The sequence below is a fragment of the Stegodyphus dumicola genome, chromosome 3 (genome assembly GCF_044657685.1).
Source record: "Stegodyphus dumicola isolate Sdum_Otavi_A_Nest chromosome 3, ASM4465768v1".
Lineage (NCBI taxonomy): Eukaryota > Metazoa > Arthropoda > Arachnida > Araneae > Eresidae > Stegodyphus > Stegodyphus dumicola.
In genome coordinates this window covers 135,076,403-135,085,720 of record NC_140770.1, presented here as the reverse complement: position 1 = coordinate 135,085,720, position 9,318 = coordinate 135,076,403, and positions in this window count along the sequence as shown.

Here is a 9,318-nt window from a genome sequence, read left to right as displayed (position 1 = left end):
CACTCTTTTCTAAGTATTAATGCATTTTAATTAAGCACTCTTAACTTAATTTTATTCATCATATAGGTGGCATTTTTTTTCATAAATTAAAAAATAACTGAAATTAGAATAATGAAAATTTCCTACAGTGCTATCAAAATTAGGAATTAAAAATGTGAAATTTAATTTGCGAAAAATGTACTCGAAATGTCAGTAAATTCAAAAATAGCATGTTCAATAATTTATTTGCATAGTTATTTTTATGTGTTTGAGATTTGCAGGAACTAACCGTTCTCCTTTCTCCAATTATACTTAAAATAAAATAACTTTACATATAAAATTCTACAGCGTCATATTTATTTTCAAAATCCTTAGAACTGCAAGAAACTACAACAAAGATCAGATGGTTGCCACTCTTACAGTGATAAACTATGAAAAGAAAAATAACAACTGAGGCTGGCTTCTAACAATACTCCCACCTTTCGATTGATGACATATACTTAATCAATCAAAACAAAATATAATAAAAAAATACTGTTCATACAAATATTAAGGCTAAATAGTAAACAAAAGAAAAAATTAAGTTTTTAAATTTCTACTCTAAAATAACTCAAGTAGTGTTCAGGTTAGAAATATAGATGGAATTTTAATTTGTCGTCCGCTTCTAGTCACGACAGTCTTAATGTCCTTTGATAAATCTGCAGCTGAATTATTCTTTGGTAATTTTGAGACTAAACTTTCTTCACCCTGCGTCTCAGTTTCATTTGCCTCATCTGACTCCAAAGATGTAGGTATTTCGAGACGGAATATTCTCTGGATTGGTCGAACTAATTCTCCAGACATGGTTTTGACACGAACTACTCGAATGTTGCCGTCTTTTCCGAGATATAGTTCAATTACTTTTGCTAGAGGCCACAAGTTTTTCATCACATTCGATAAGAACTATATCACCGATTTTTATCTGTTGAGAAATCGGCACAGTAGATGGACGTTGCACTAGCAGGCCGAGATATTCATTTCCAAATCTCTTTCTCAAGAACTCTCGTAAATTCTGTAAATGTCTCAGTCTCTTGTTGAAATCAACTTTATCAAGATGATCCAAATCAGGAACTCCAAAGACTGGAATTTCACCTAAAAACAAGGACGGTGTCAAAGGGATGAGATTATCAGAGTCCTCTGACACATAAGTGAGTGGTCTGGCATTCACAGTTGCTTCGCAGTCGCACAGCACACTCATCAATTCCTCCTAATTCAGACATGACTGGCCTCACTTCTTAATCATTTGAACAAATCATTTGAATCGTTCCCAAAAGCCACGGGTGAACTGAACTTCCAATCGATCTTGTTTGTGGCGGCTTCTATCTCAATGGTATTCCAATTAATCGATCTCAAGAGATTTTTGGATCCGACAAAATTGCTTCCCTTATCGCTATAAATTATCGATGGCCTCCCTCTACGGGCAATAAATCTTCTAAGACGAAGTAAAAATCCTTGAGTTGAAAGGGACAAAATCAGTTCCAAATGGACCGCCCTGAAAACAGCACATGTGAAAAGTAAAATCCAAGCTTCTCTTTTATCCTTCAAAATTAATGGGTCAGCTAAATCAACGCCGACAATCTCGAAAACACGAGCCTCTCTAACTCTGTTTTCTGGTAGAGTAGCAGGCACAGTCTGTAGTCGTTTACCTCCATGTCTCCTGCACCTGACACATGCATATAAAAAAAGCTTTTCGAATCGTAGCTCTACTTTACAGGATCCAAAATGTCTCTCTAAGTGTTGACATTAGTACGTGAATTCCTGCATGAGACATACAGAGATGTTTATCAATAATCAATTTCTCCACAATCTTATGATTCTTCGGAAGTAACATCGGATAGATAAAATTTTCATGGTCTTTCCTTTCAGTCAACCTAGACTTGACACGTAAAATGCCTTCGTCATTTTGAACACACTTATTGACTTCAGCTTCATAATATCATCAGATGAGAAAGAATCATGTTGAATAATCTTCACAATAGATTTCTCAGCCCTTATCAATTCATAAACTTTTAACTCTCCTGATTCTCTTTCTTCTTTCGAGTATTTCCTATGAATCTGTGTATCCACCAAATCATTCTAAGTATTTTTTTATACTTTTAAAAATAGCCAAAGAATTGTGAAGACATATCGCTAACATTGCTTAACGAAACTATAACTGCTTTACGTTTTTCAGTATTAACCTCTTCTTTATTATCGATTGGGATAGAACGAGGCCATTCTTCTTCTGGCAGTGCCAACCAAGGTGGGCCCTCCCACCATCTTGATTCAATGAGTTTCTTCACAGAACATCCCCTTGATGGCATATCGGCTGGGTTTTCCGCACCTGGTACATGATGTCAATTTTCACGATCCGATAGGATTCTAATTTCTGAAACTCTGTTATTCACAAAAGTGCTCCAAGCTTCTACGTTCTTTATCCAGAACAGTGCTGTTGACGAATCGGTCCAGTAATATTCCTTTGAAATTTTGACCTTAAGGTTCTTCTTGACAAATGATGCTAATCGCACCCCAATAAGACAAGCAAGCAATTCAAGTCGTGGTATACTTATTTTTTTTCAAGGGAGCCTCTCGTGCTTTGGCTTGCACTAGGGTCACTTTGACGTCTTTATTTTGACTTCTCAAATATACTGCACTTGCATAAGGTCCCTGTGAAGCATCGGCAAATGTATGCAAACTAAAAGATTATCCTTCTGTCAATGAAAGTAGTCTGGGAATCTTCACAGAGGATAACAAGGGCAATTCTTTTACCCACTTCAAGAATTTTCTTTTAATATCCTCAGGTAGCTCTGCATCCTAGCTCAATTTAGTTTCCCAGCTCTTTTGCAAGTATAACTTTCGAAGGAGTGTAAAAGGGCATGTGAAACCTATTGGGTCAAACACTCTCTGTACAATTTATAGTACGTTTCGTCTTGTCACTGAGAGATCAGTCACGTTGATATTAGGGATGTCACAAAACAAAGAATCTTCATATTTATCCCACAGAAGACCAAGTACTTTCAATGGTTCGCTCATTCTAGATTTTCCACTGTTCAGTTCTGTTTGCTCCCACCCTCTTAAGTCAAAGTTAGCACTTGCCATTAACTGAGTTGATTTTGCAATAAAGTATTCTGCTTCTTCATTCGAATTCCCTGAAGTGACACAGTTGTCAACATAGAAGGAATTTTTCAGTTTTGTAGCCATTTCCTTCAAAGAAGGTTCACATTTGTATAAATGAGAGTTGATCACTGCTCCTAAAAGCAACGGACTGCATTTTAGTCCGAAGACTACTCTGCAATGGCGAAATTTTCTTATTTCCTTTTGTTCCGAGGTTTTTCACCATAGGAATCTTAGGAAGTCACGATCAGATATTTGAAGAAAATCTCTTTTAATATCTGAGATAATCCCTATTTTTCCTTGCCTAAATTCAAGAAGCAGTCTAGGTATTAATTCAATTAAATTTTGACCTTTTGCTAAACAGTCACTAAGTGACAGGAAATCCTTTTGCTTGCACGAAGCGTCAAATACAGGCCTTACTGCTGTTGTACAGTTATCTTTGAAGATCGGTCTGTGGGGAAGATAATGATCGTTAACTCGTTCTTCTTCTTCTGTTACTTCTTCTATTACTCCAGATTCGAGCCATTCTTCGAACACTGCATTGTATGTTTCCAATTTATCTTTCAACATGAGCTTCTTTGTCGTGGAAATCAATCGCTTTGCAGCAACTTCTCTGTTACTTCGTAAAGCTTCTTTATCGTTGATCCAAGGTAAACTGTTTTCATAGCGATCATCCACCCTCTTCAGAGTCTTGTGAAAGTGATCCCACACTGCTTCTTCTAACTCTTAGTCAGTTTTACTTTCTTTGGCATCTGTAATTCCCAGTGCTTCTAGCTTCCACAAGTTTTCTATGTCACTGCTGTGAGTCAACATCGATGTTATGGTTGAAGACATGGACAAGGAGTTTCTTTCTGAAACGTTATCTTTTATCTTTCCCATGATTGTCCATCCAAGTAGTGATTCCACAGCAGTCAGCCCATTTTCTAATTTCTGAATTCTTCCGGTTAACAGAACACCTGCGACGTCAGCTCCAATAAGAACTTCTATTTTCAAATCCTTTTTTCCTACATCAGATGCATGGATATTCTTCTGTCTTAGTTCTTCTATCCACACATCACAAATCTTCGACTGTTCCAACAAGATTAGTCGTCTAGAAAAATCACCTCTTAGGCTTCTAACGTTCACTTCATAGCGTTTGTGAATTTCTATCTTTGTTGTTACTCCTCCAAAAAGTGCATGGATTAAAGATTCAGATCCAAATACATGGCACCCTATGTCTACAGCAGTCTCCTTTAATATGTATTAACGTTGCGATCCTGTATCGATAAGTGCTCTTACTGTCTTACTGCTCTTACTTCTTATATCCATAAGTGCTCTTACTGTCTTCTGCCTCTTGTTTGCGTCTATATTAATTAATAGTGTTTGAAGAAACACTTCATCTAGGTGTGGTGTATTTTAATTATGGCAAAGCACACGAGGGCTATCTGCCTAAGGGAAGGGATGCCTTCGTGGAAGACTTTCTAAGGGAAACTGGCTCGTATGCACGTTACACATGGGGAAAACCACGGAAACATCCATGCAGCCAGCCCGTTCGCGGGATTCGAACCTCGGACCGAACTATCAGTGTTCAGCGACTTTACCGCTCGGCCGCTGGTGGGCTCACTTCATCTAAGAAATTAGTGCTTGCAATTGATACGTTTTGTGTTTCCTCTTCTTCATTCTTTTCAACATCACTGCTCTTTTGATTGGTGGGCAAATCCGGACACATGACACCCCAATGTCTTTTCGATCATATCAAACATTGTACATTTGTCTTGCATTGCTTGGCACTGTGTCCAATTTTGAGGCAGAAGAATCAACCCTTCTTTTACTTAATTTCATCATTCTTTTGACTCAGAGGCATCTTCTGAGCAACAAAGCAATGGTAGTACTTTGATAGACGGTTGCACGGATTTTTGGCGATTTACGTTGGCGCAATTGTTGGCGCGGTTTTTACAAACGTCAGCCATCTTGAAAAACGCTGTTTTTACGTATAATAAAGTATTCGAAACTTTAAAAAAATAAATATCGTTAAAAGTAATGGATTAATTTTTTGTTGAAAATGTCGTTTTTTAAGATGGCAGGCAAGTGTAAATAAATACATTTACTATGAGTATAAAATACTAAAGTAAGGCTATTATTACTTTCATATAGCAAAGAAGAGAATAAAAACACCGCTATAAAAACGTGCCAACGTTTAATTAGATTAAAATATTACTGAAATTGAACATTGAATTAAAAACCATCAACCAATCAACCATAAAAGAATTAGAATATTATTAAATTCAAATACTTAAAAATACGTTATATAGAATATAATTAACATTAAAACATATGTACAATAATTATCTCAGCAATTTTTAAAAAATAGTGTATTAATTTTTTTAACAAAAATTGAAGTATACAATTATAAAAGAAAAGAAAAATATGTACTTACATTTTTTTGAGTCATTTAACATGTTGTTTATTGATAAGTACTACAAAAAAATCGGAATCATAATTTAGATAACATCTTTGAAGGAATTCGAAGACATGAATTATATTTTAAAACGGCGCGGAAATGCACAAATTGTCAGTAACTAATCAGGCAGCTGATTACAGCTTGTTAATGCACAAATATTCTATAACCAGTCAGAGAGCTTATTACATCATGCCTAGAATTAAAATTATTTAAAAATTCATACATAATAAAATCATTTTTTAAAAAAATGCAAAATTAAATTGTATTTTAATATTTAACAGCCATAAATAATGTTTAAAATATTAGATTAAATTTATACATATTAAAAGCAATTACTTTTAAAGTAAGGTGACGTCATTGAGTACATCAACCATAACATAAAATTTCATAAAATATGATAAACAATAAAATTTTTATTTCAAATAAAAATGCAAAATTAAATTGATTTTTCATATTTAGAAGCCATAAATAATATTTAAAACACGGAATTTATGCACAATAAAACACATTATTTTTTAAATAAAACGGCAACAAAGTATCGGTTACCATAAATAACTTATCTAGCAGTGGTATTACCATAAATTGTATTACTCGCCAAAAAATCTCCAAAATCCGTGCAACCGTCTACCAAAGTAGCACCAAAGCAATCTCGACTTTTATGAAATTTTTCACAAAATATGCAAGAATTCTTCTTACTATAATTGGTTGCTTTATTTTGGCCTGAGAATAAATCATTTGCTGTAGGCACGAAATGTTCACTCTGGTACATTTTATCTCTTCTACTTTCTCTCTTGGCACCCAAATCAATTAATTTAAATCAAGCTTTTGCCAAAGAAATTCTCTGCTCTCCTTCCACTTCATTTTTTAAAAACAAGAATTGTTTCAATTTATCAGAGTGAGAATTTTCTGCTGTAATTATTGATGCATAATTTCTAAGCCAAACTCGTCAAATTTCCTCGGGAATGCAAGATTCCACGAGCGGAAACAGCATTGCAGCGTATTTATCGCTTGTCATTCCTATTGACTTCAACGAACGTAAATACGACTCTAACTTGTCATACAATTCTGATATACTGCATTTTCCCTTTTGATCAGTGACATTTTTAATAATCAAACCTAATAATTCCCGAATATAGAATTCTACCATCAATTCTTCCCTGCCGAACCTATTTTTTAAGCTTTCTATAGCTTTTCATAGTTTTCGGCAGTTGCAGGGAAGCTGTTTACAATATCCCATGGTCTCGTACCGGGTACGGTCGCTTGAACGAGGTAATGCATCTTATCCTCGTTTTGAATTTCTTTATCTTCATGTATTCGCCGAAATTGCCACCAAAACGGTAACCAATCTTTAATTTCGCCACCGAATTGTTTTAACTCAATTTTAGGTAATTTCAGTTTCCGTTTGTTCGAATTCGGCGGAACACTGCCTATGGATAGTGTCGTTTGGCGATTGAAGAATAATTCCGTTTCTACTCGTATTAAATCTAATTTTTCTTTGTATTCTTCAATTTTCGCCCATTCACTTTCAAACTTATTATTTGAAGAAAATTCCGAATTTAATATTTGAGTATCAAATGCATTAAGTTCAACAGATAAACGTTCTAAAGTAACAAGTTTCGTTTTTACAGATTTTGCATCAGGAATTTCCTTTTCTAATTCTTGCAAAATTGCATTAATTGTTCTCGTAAAAGACGCTCTGACAGGTTTTCGTTTCTCAATTAATGATTCCATTTCAATAAAAATAAATTCAATAAAGTCAAATAGAATTAAATTCGATAAAACCAATAAAATTACCTTGACTTGTTTTACCGATCACTTCCGTCGTCACCAAAATTGTTCGAGATTTGCAAGAACTAACCATTCTCCTTTCTCCTAATAAACTTAAAATAAAATAACTTTACATATAAAAATTCTACAGCATCATATTTATTTTCAAAATCCATAGAACTACAAGAAACTACAACAAAGATCAGATGGTTGCCACTCTTACAGTGATAAACTATGAAAAGAAAATAACAACTGAGGCTGGGTTCTAACATTATGAAAAGACTATTAATAATAGCTGATTTGGAAAAATGTTTATCTGAATTATCCCAATAATTTGGATAAATGAGATTCTACTTGAATATTTTACTAGATATATTTCTTAAAAAAAAAAAAAACTTTATTTTATATTTTTTCTTTTACGTTATTTTATAGGATTTCGGGTTTGTCCCCCGTCGGTGCAGAAAGACTTAGCAGGTGTCACAACACAAAACATGTGTCTACTTTGTGCGTCTGCATCTGTGTCTGTACTGCGCGTGTTAATTCTAGTTAATTCTATTGAAGGTTTTCGCCAGCGATAAACGAGGATCACCGAGGCAAGCGGCAGCACGATCGCTGCGCTCCGTAAAAAAGTGAAAAAATTTCCTTTCCTCTTGGTGATTATCAATTAAATTTCTTTGAAATTTTTTTTTTTTTTTTTTTTTTTCCTACAGCACCTATATTATTCCAATGAATTTCGACTCCTAAGTTGACGAGAATAAAACAGCGGACAATGTAAGGATATACTTCAAAAGCCTGGAATTTTAAGATAAGTACTTTTCTTTCATCTAAACTAAATCAAATTTCTATAAATAAGTGCCTTTAAATCAATAAATCTTAATTTTTCATCAGTTTAAAACATTAAAAAATACTTGAAATTGCCATTGCTTGTGGCTTCCTTTGTGTATCAACTCCAAACAGACGCCAACGTTATCAGTTCACGTCTGTCAACACGTACAAACCCTTAAGGAATCTCGAGAGAGGGAAAATTTGGGCATTGCGCTATTTCCCTCTCGGATCTTCTGGATTCTCTTTTCTTTTTAGATCGCTTGAATATAGTTTCGCCTTTAAATAATATTATACCTCACCGATTTTTTCTCATACTGTTCTTTGCTATCTGTTAAATGTCCTTATGTAAGAGATGGTTTATTCTTCACCTGCCTTAAATGAATTCTTAGAACTATGAGCTTATATAAATAACAGTGTGCCTCATTGTGTTATAGTAACATTAATTAACTAGTAATAAATTATGATAGTAAAATAATTAATCTTGTAATAAGTTATGATAGTTAAATTAATAAATACTGTTTAATTTGTGTTTTTAATACATATACTCAGTAATTTACACACATAAATATATATATATATGTATATATTTTGGTGTGTGCGGTTGTGGTCTTGTATTGTATATGGTTCTATGTTGTTAGTCTGCTGCTGTTTTTTGAAAAATGTATGAAAATATTGAGAATGAAAGTAGCATAAGTTACTTTGGTTAAATTAATATGTACTTTTGTTTGATGACCTTTGTTGATATCTCAGGATGCAAGCATACATATTACTTTATATTCCATGCTAAATACCTTGATACGAAGCATTTTAACACCGTCAATATTTGTTTTTCCCTCAGTAACACATCTATTCACCATTACCAAACACACTCACTACACACACACACACCTGTGAGACACTATTTATTGTAAATGAAGACAGTTTCTTCTCCTTTTAACTACACTCATGGACACAATCGTATTTTAGGATATTTTCTACTTCTTTTCCTTTTCTTTCTATAGGCCCTTTTTTTTTTTTTTTTTTTTTCCTCTATTATTTTTGGGCCATTTATTTTAAATTTTATTTTATCCCATCTTTTCTTCCTGGCCTTTTGAACTCGTACAAGATGTACGAAGTTTCTTTTTACTCTCCTCAAATACGAAATTGCCCCTCTTTCTATATACCTTTCCTTCCTT